The sequence below is a fragment of the Temnothorax curvispinosus genome, unplaced genomic scaffold (genome assembly GCF_003070985.1).
Source record: "Temnothorax curvispinosus isolate PA1 unplaced genomic scaffold, ASM307098v1 QBEX01003666.1, whole genome shotgun sequence".
Lineage (NCBI taxonomy): Eukaryota > Metazoa > Arthropoda > Insecta > Hymenoptera > Formicidae > Temnothorax > Temnothorax curvispinosus.
This window is the reverse complement of record NW_020213446.1, coordinates 629-8,481: the sequence shown is the minus strand read 5'-3', so window position 1 is coordinate 8,481 and position 7,853 is coordinate 629. Positions and strand designations below refer to the sequence as shown.

At 33.2% G+C, this 7,853-nt stretch overlaps 1 long non-coding RNA gene across 2 annotated transcripts; it reads right to left on the bottom strand.

Annotated features, from left to right (window-relative positions):
- Positions 1-2,126: 2,126 nt before the first annotated feature.
- On the bottom strand, positions 2,127-5,270 carry LOC112452797. Of its 2 annotated transcripts, none has more exons than XR_003040539.1 (5): positions 5,247-5,270; positions 4,968-4,999; positions 4,437-4,611; positions 4,234-4,342; positions 2,127-2,176 (listed from the first exon to the last, which is right to left on the bottom strand). It is a non-coding gene; the product is annotated as an uncharacterized LOC112452797 (long non-coding RNA). The 2 variants fall into 2 exon arrangements; XR_003040538.1 differs by lacking the exon at positions 5,247-5,270 and adding an exon at positions 5,080-5,097.
- Between the last annotated feature and the right edge of the window lie 2,583 nt (positions 5,271-7,853).

Here is a 7,853-nt window from a genome sequence, read left to right as displayed (position 1 = left end):
TTTGCGTTCACACCCCAGCGGATCCGCAGGGCGCGAGACTGGCGCCCCTCGCTGCGCGGGCCCCCCTCTCCTGTATTCACCCTTCAGAAGCATATCATACATTTATTTACGCATCTCTCTGTTCTACGAGCGGCCGGCATTGTTCGCCTCATTGAATTACCGGAAGCATGTGCTGCCGGTTATCACGCCCGTCGATCGCCCTACTTTGCGTTGTCGGATGCACGTCATGGATGCACTGGATATGTGTTGTTTATTGCTGTTGTGCCGTCAGCGAAGCGACAGGCGCGCTGTAACCCTTTAACCAATAGGCCTACGTTAAACGATCTTTCTGATGTAACGTGATGTTATGAATGCTAAGAGGCGATAAACGACGCGTGTTAAGCCATACGCATCGGAGAAGATTATAAATAATTGATGCAAAAAATAGAAGTTTATTACTAAAGAACACGGAGGTAAGAATTCATAATTTTTTCGAATAATTTGCTCCAAGAAACAGTGAGAGAGAAAGAGAGAGAGAAAGAGAGAGAGAGAGAGAGAGAGAGAGAGAGAGAGAGAGAGAGAGAGAGAGAGAAAGAGAGAGAGAGAGAGAGAAAGACATTATTTTATACTATTTATTAGAAATTTTTAAAAATTATATAGAAAATCATATATCTGATAAATTGTCCGAACTCTTCTTCTCTTGCTTAAATTCTTTATTTGTTTCAGCTGGTAAAAATAATTATTTTAAATTCACACGGCTAGAAATCTAACGAGTTCGTCATTCTGCGCGAGATCGATCGATCCTTGACGACGACGTTTCATCAACAATCGTCGTAATTCCGTCGTAGCTCTCTTGTCCCTCGCCGAGAGGTCGAAGAAATTCGGGCGCACTTGTCGGAAATCCGGGGTGCGCACTCTTCGGGAGATGGTGTTAAATTCGATTACTTTCATTGTTGGGCTAACCCGGTTATCCCTCCGAGCTGACTAACGTAAAGAGGCGACTGTCCTGGGGTCACGTACTTTCTTCTTATCCCTCTTAATCTCGTCCAATTCAGCGACAGCGTCCCCGCCACTTCGTTGCCCGACCTTAAAGGAGTCCTATTTTTCTTTCCTTGTTACGCAGCACGGATATAAAACCGCTATACGATTCCAACGAGACCGGAAAATTGGTACGCAATGTGATTCAGATCCTTATAGCATCGCCGCGATCCTCTTTTTCTCGTTAGTAACATTATCTGCGATTACAGTGTTTGACGGTATCTAGATAAAATTATCTCTATAGATAATTATCCAGATGAAGAAATGGAATAATCTCTATTTTATTTAGGTAAAAAAAATACAAAGTATATTCATTTTTATCTAAGATAAAAAATTATGTCATCTTATTTAAAAATTATTCAAGATAGTAGGATTTTCATTCTTTCTACTATTTCTTTATTTAAATAAAATTGGATTCTTGAATGTTATATGTATAAAATTTACATTACAACCCAGTAAGCAAAAAATCATTATTACAATGTTATTGCAACGATATTCTAGAACTTGTAATGTTGTTAAATATGTAGTTCTTAATGTTGTATAGAACATCATTATGAATATACTTTGACCATGATTCCGAAATTTCAGTAATGTTGAAATGGGAGTGCCATAACGTTGCAAATAACATTTTGCTAAGGTTTTTCTATCATTCCTGTAACGTTTTTGAGATAAAAATTTAAACGAACTATCAACTTTATTACAATATTATATTAAGATTACCGTAATATTAATTCTAACGTTTATTTAAAGTTATTATTGATATTTTATTTTTATTTCAGGGAGTATGTATTTATTTTCAATAAAATGCACTACACTAATTACCATAAAAAAGTAGTTTTATTTATATGAACAAATATATACATATACATATATGTACATATATAGGTTTTATTATGAGATTTATTTCGTGTGCCAATTATTTCTACAAATTATCTCTGCCAATTATCTCAGAAAGTATTAATTCTAGGAAGGGATCCTAGGAAGGGATTTTTGAAGTCAACCTTCGGATAAGGGAAATTAAGGTGCCTTCTAACTCTTTTTTAGGCAATGCGATACAGGTGCTCTAGTTTAATATAACTCTTTTACTATTTTTTTCCAAACTCTTATTCTTTCCTTTTAAACAGATTATTAATCTTTCCGGATCTTTACCAAACAGTTGCTGAAAAATAAGAATTTCTCATTCAACTTCAGAAATATTTGTAACATCTTCAGTGATTTAGTCTATGTATCAAAATATATTATGTCTGTTAAGTTAGCACCCCTCCCCCTCCGCAAAAAAAGCAGAATAACACATATGTAGAAATTAAATGCTCTTTATGTGCTAATTATGTGTTCTATTCACGTTTTTTGTGCTCGAACGGTTTCATGGAAAATTGCAATTAAAAGTGGGGATGCTGGCTTAACATAAGCTAGCATCCCTACTCATTAAAATTATATTAAAAAATAAAGTACTTAATACAGTACAATTATGTGCTTTTTATGTGCTTTTAAATGTCTCAAACCAAATTAGTTTATCTGTAATAGTTTAAAAGATATACGTAAAAAAAGGATCTATATACTACTGATATTAGAGTAAAGTATCAGTTAAAATACAGAAAGCAAAATAATTCTTGTCTTAAAATGTTTCTTGATTAATGTGTTCTCGAAATATGCACAAAGAAATTTTCGTGCTTATCCCCTTTGACCGACCCGAACGTGAACACCCCATACATACAAGAGTAAAGTACCAGTTAAAATACAGATAGCGAATTGGTTTTAGTCTTAAAATATTCTTCAATTTATGTGCTTTCAAAATATGCACAATGAGATTTCTGTGCTCATCCTTTTCGACCGACCCGAACGTGAACACCCCATACGTACAAGGGTAAAGTACCAGTTAAAATACATATAGCGAATTGGTTTTAGTCTTAAAATATTCCTCAATTTATGTGTTTTCAAAATATGCACAATGAGATTTCTTTGCTCATCCCCTTCGGCCGACCCAAACGTGAGCACCCCATACGTATAAAAATAAAGTACCAGTTAAAATATAGATAGCGAATTGGTTTTAGTCTTAAAATGTTCCTCAACTTATGTGTTTTCAAAATAAACAGAATAAGATTTTTGTTTTGGTTAATGTATTGATTAACTTGTTTAATAAAATTTCAGAAAAATTTTTATTTATATGTATTTATATGTATTTGTATATGTATTTTTATACATTTTTAAAGTTATTTAATATGAGTTAGGAGTAAGTATTGCAAAGTTGCTAAATATTATGGAGAATGGGTCACTGAGATTCTGAACAATATATAAATACATATAAGTAAACATATGTTTAATTAATTTTTAACATTCCCTTCCTAATAATAGAAACAAAATGTAATTTTCAAAATTAGTTACTCTTTAGTAAACTTTAATTTGTATTTATATAGAATCTCTTGTGTATTGTTTTTCATGATAATATTACATGAATGATAGTACAGTTCACGCTACAATTGCGTGACTAATACTTGAAGGATATGTTTGTTTTATGATGTATAAAAGAATATGGTAATAGAATATTTAGATATTACATATATAATTGTTTATTTAAAAAATTTGTATCAAAAAATTACATTAACAAAAAAAATTAATGTGATTTTTATGCTTTTAAAATCATTGTGCATATTTCGGGAGCACATAAATTGAGGAATATTTTAAGACTAAAACCAATTTGCTACCTGTATTTTAACTGGTTAGGTACTCTTGTACGTATGGGGTACTCACGTTCAGGTCGGTCGAAGGGGATAAGCGCGAAAATTTCATTGTGCATATTTCGAGAACACATTAATCGAGAAACATTTTAAGACAAGAATTATTTCGCTTTCTCTATTTTAACTGATACTTTATTTTTATATCAGTAGTATATATATCTTTTTTGCGTATATTTTTTAAACTATTACAGATAGACTAATTTTGTTTGAGGCATTTGAAAGCACATAAAAAGCATATAATTCTAGCATATTGAATTTTTTATTTTATATGTAATTTTAATGAGTGGGGGTGCTAGCTTACTTTAAGCCAGCACCCTCAGTTTCAATTGCAATTTCCCACGAAACCGCTCGAGCACAAAAATCGTGAATAGAGCACATAATTAACGCATAAAGAGCACTTAATTTCTGCATATGTGTTATTCCGGTTTTTTATGGAGGGTGCTAACTTAACAGACATAAATACATTATATTACTTTTTTACCTTTTAAGATTTTTTCCTTTGTTTACGGATGTTTGCAAATCTAAGCTATTCCATTATAGAGTGTTCCAAGTCTTTCTCTGTATTACAAGGGATTGTTGTCTAATAGCCTCTAAAAAACAAGAAGAATTCAATATAATTTAGATAAGAAAAAGGTTGTAATTTAATATATACATAATTTAATTATAATAAGCAGCTTTACTTACGACTTGTGTAAAAGCTTCTTGGTCATCTTTTAGCATTTCTAGTATCTTGTACAGAGTTTTCCTTATAATATATTGTTCACTGATGTTTATCTTAGCCAGGGTCAAATTTTTCAAATGGTGGTTTTTTGAATTTGATACAACAATTGATCCCATATGTTAAGACATATTCATTGCCCTGTACATATAAAATATGCTTACAATAATTTATTTATATACTTTAGAGTGTGATTATAGCACATATATGTGAAAAAAATATAGAAATAAATAAAAAGTCAGTTTTGGTCTTGTTTGTACTGATCGTTTGTTACATATCTATCAACTTTATACCAATTTTATACTAAATTACTTTTACAGTGATATATGCAAACAATGATGTATTAAAGCCGCACAATACTTCAACAAATCGTCTTCATGCATAGTGTACATACCAGCTTATTTATACGTTATCATTTACATATTTCGCTAAATTTTGAGGTTATTTTATAGAAAGTTACACTGTTTGGTACCATTGAAATAATAGCATTGACAAACCTTGATGATATTTTTAATGTCCAAGGACAAATCTATTATAGAACGTAAAAAAATTAATTAATATTTCCTCTCTTTTGTAAATCTCTCTTGTAAATAGGAAAATGAATCCTACATCACCAGCTACTATTCATAGCACAAATAATTATAGCACGTATATGGTTAATTGAATTCTTATCATTAATATACAACTTTTAGAATATAATAATTATTACTTATATATAATTATGCTGTAAATAAAGAGCACTCCGCACTCCTCGATTGACACACGTGTATACGCACTCACGCATCGTATGTAGGATAATCATGCAATGTACATCATGGCTGTCGCGATGAGCGTTGCGCACAATAAAAAACGATAACATTATAACAACAGAAAATTAATATACTACCAACGTTATTCCTGAGTCCAAATTACAAGGAATTTTGAACTGTTGCATTGATCTCAAATAAATGTCAGAGTAACATTTGAAAAATATTTTCTGTAACGTTTTCAAAATATTTTAACAACATTCAGAAAAATCATATTACGAAATAATATTTTTCAAATATGTGTATAATATTATTAAAAAACGTTTAAAAAATACACATAAAGTCAATATTTCTAAACGTTAATTTAATGTTCCTTGCTTACTGGGAATATTGTATAAAGACTTATTTTTGAAAGAAGTAAATTATCAAGAGACACGGTAGTGTCTCGCGCCAAGTACACGCGGAGCGAGACCGACCGTGACTCTTTTACGCGACGCGACGGGTTGCGAGTACTCGAGATGTTGAGATCTCGATAACGAGTGAACGGATCAAGTTCTAAGTAGGCTTGATCGATAGCTTGGGGTCCAATTAGGGGGGGGGGGTTTCTTTTATAATATTCCGCTCCGTGCCCTACGAGCGGAGATATTGCGACGCAAAGTCCAAATGTGAAAATTTTTTATTAAGATACTTCTTCTTCTTCTTCTTCTTCTTCTTCTTCTACTTCTAACGCCGACGTTATATGATGACGTCATAATCAGAAACGTTACTTTCACTTTTTCGACGCTGGCGGCGCAGGTATCGCCAGTTTCGATATTGCGCGCGTATTTCGAAATTAGGTCGATAGACTTATCGGTCAGGAGGAAGATTTCTATTTAGGTAAATTAGGTATATACTTATATAATATATATTGAGTCAATTGCTTCATGTTTATCTGGAGAGATTTCGTATCCTTACATCGTATTACCACCGCTGCCGGAAAAAAAGGTTCTCTACGCTTGGCAGAAAGTGCCGCTAGGGAATTTTTAAGTCGATTCTTATGAATCAAGCTTGAATTCGATGTCTAGGTATCCCAGGTTGCCGATGACGATGTCTAGATAGTGCGCTTCATAGTTTTCGGTGTCCAGGTGTAATAATACGTTGAATTCGATGTCTACGTGTCCCAGGTTGCCAATGACGAGGTCCACATAGTGCGCTCCGTAGTTTTCGGTGTCTACGTGTATTAATACCTTGAATTCGATGTCCACGTGTCCCAGGTTGCCGATGACAAGATCCAGATAGTGCGCTTCATAGTTTTCGGTGTCCAGGTGTAATAATACGTTGAATGCAATGTCTAGGTGTCCCAGGTTGCCGATGACAATGTCTAGATAGTGAGCTCTGTAGTTTTCGGTGTCTACGTGTATTAATACCTTGAATTCGATGTCTAGGTGTCCCAGGTTGCCGATGACGAGGTCCACATAGTGCGCTCTGTAGTTGTCGGTGTCTACGTGTATTAATATCTTGAAATTGATGTCTAGGTGTCCCAGGTTGCTGATGACGAGGTCCAGATAGCGCGCTCCGTAGTTTTCGGTGTCTAGATGTAATAATACCTCGAATTTGATGTCTACGTGTCCCAGGTTGCCGATGACGAGGTCCACATAGTGCGCTTCGTAGTTTTTGGTGTCTAGGTGTATTAATAACTTTAAATCTGAATGTAGGACACGTAGATATCGAATTCGAGGTATTAATACATGTAGACACCGAAAACTACGGAGCGCACTATGTGGACCTCGTCATCGGCAACGTGGGACACCTAGACATTGAATTCAACGTATTATTACACCTGGACACCGAAAACTATAGAGCGCACTATCTGGAACCCGTCATCGGCAACCTGGAACACGTGGACATCGAATTCAAGATATTAATACACCTGGATACCGAAAACTATAAAGCGCACTATGTGGACCTCGTCATCGGCAACCTGGGACACCTAGACATCGAATTCAAGCTTGATTCATAAGAATCGACTTAAAAATTCCCTAGCGGCAGAATTAAAATTATGTCATGACATAATAAAAATTCGCTGAATTAAAATTATGTCTAGACATAATAAAAATTGGACGAATTAAAATTATGTCTAGACATAATAAATTGGATCATAATAAATTCCATCCAATAATAAATTGGATAAATTAAAATTATGTCTTGACATAATAAAAATTGGATGAATTAAAATTATGTCTGACAAAAATAATTCCGCATTTTTATTATGTGTATACACATAATTTTAATTCATACAATTTTTATTATGTGTACACATAATTTGTTTTCGAATAAACGTAAAACGTATTTGTTATAATATCCATTATTGAAAATTGATATGCGCGACAAAAGCGTATATCATTAATTATGTTATTATTTATTATATATATTTTTATCCATATATTTTCAGTATTATTCTTACATTAGAAAAATTATTGGCATTTAAGATACGAATCTTTTTCTGTTAGTTTGTAAGTTTTATGATTAAAAAGATCATGTCGTATTATTAACATATACCTAAGATTTATAGAATCGTTATTAATTTTATTATATATCTCAATTGCGCGAATCTCAAATATGTTTTGTAAAAATATTGAGAGACGTCGACGTTAGTAG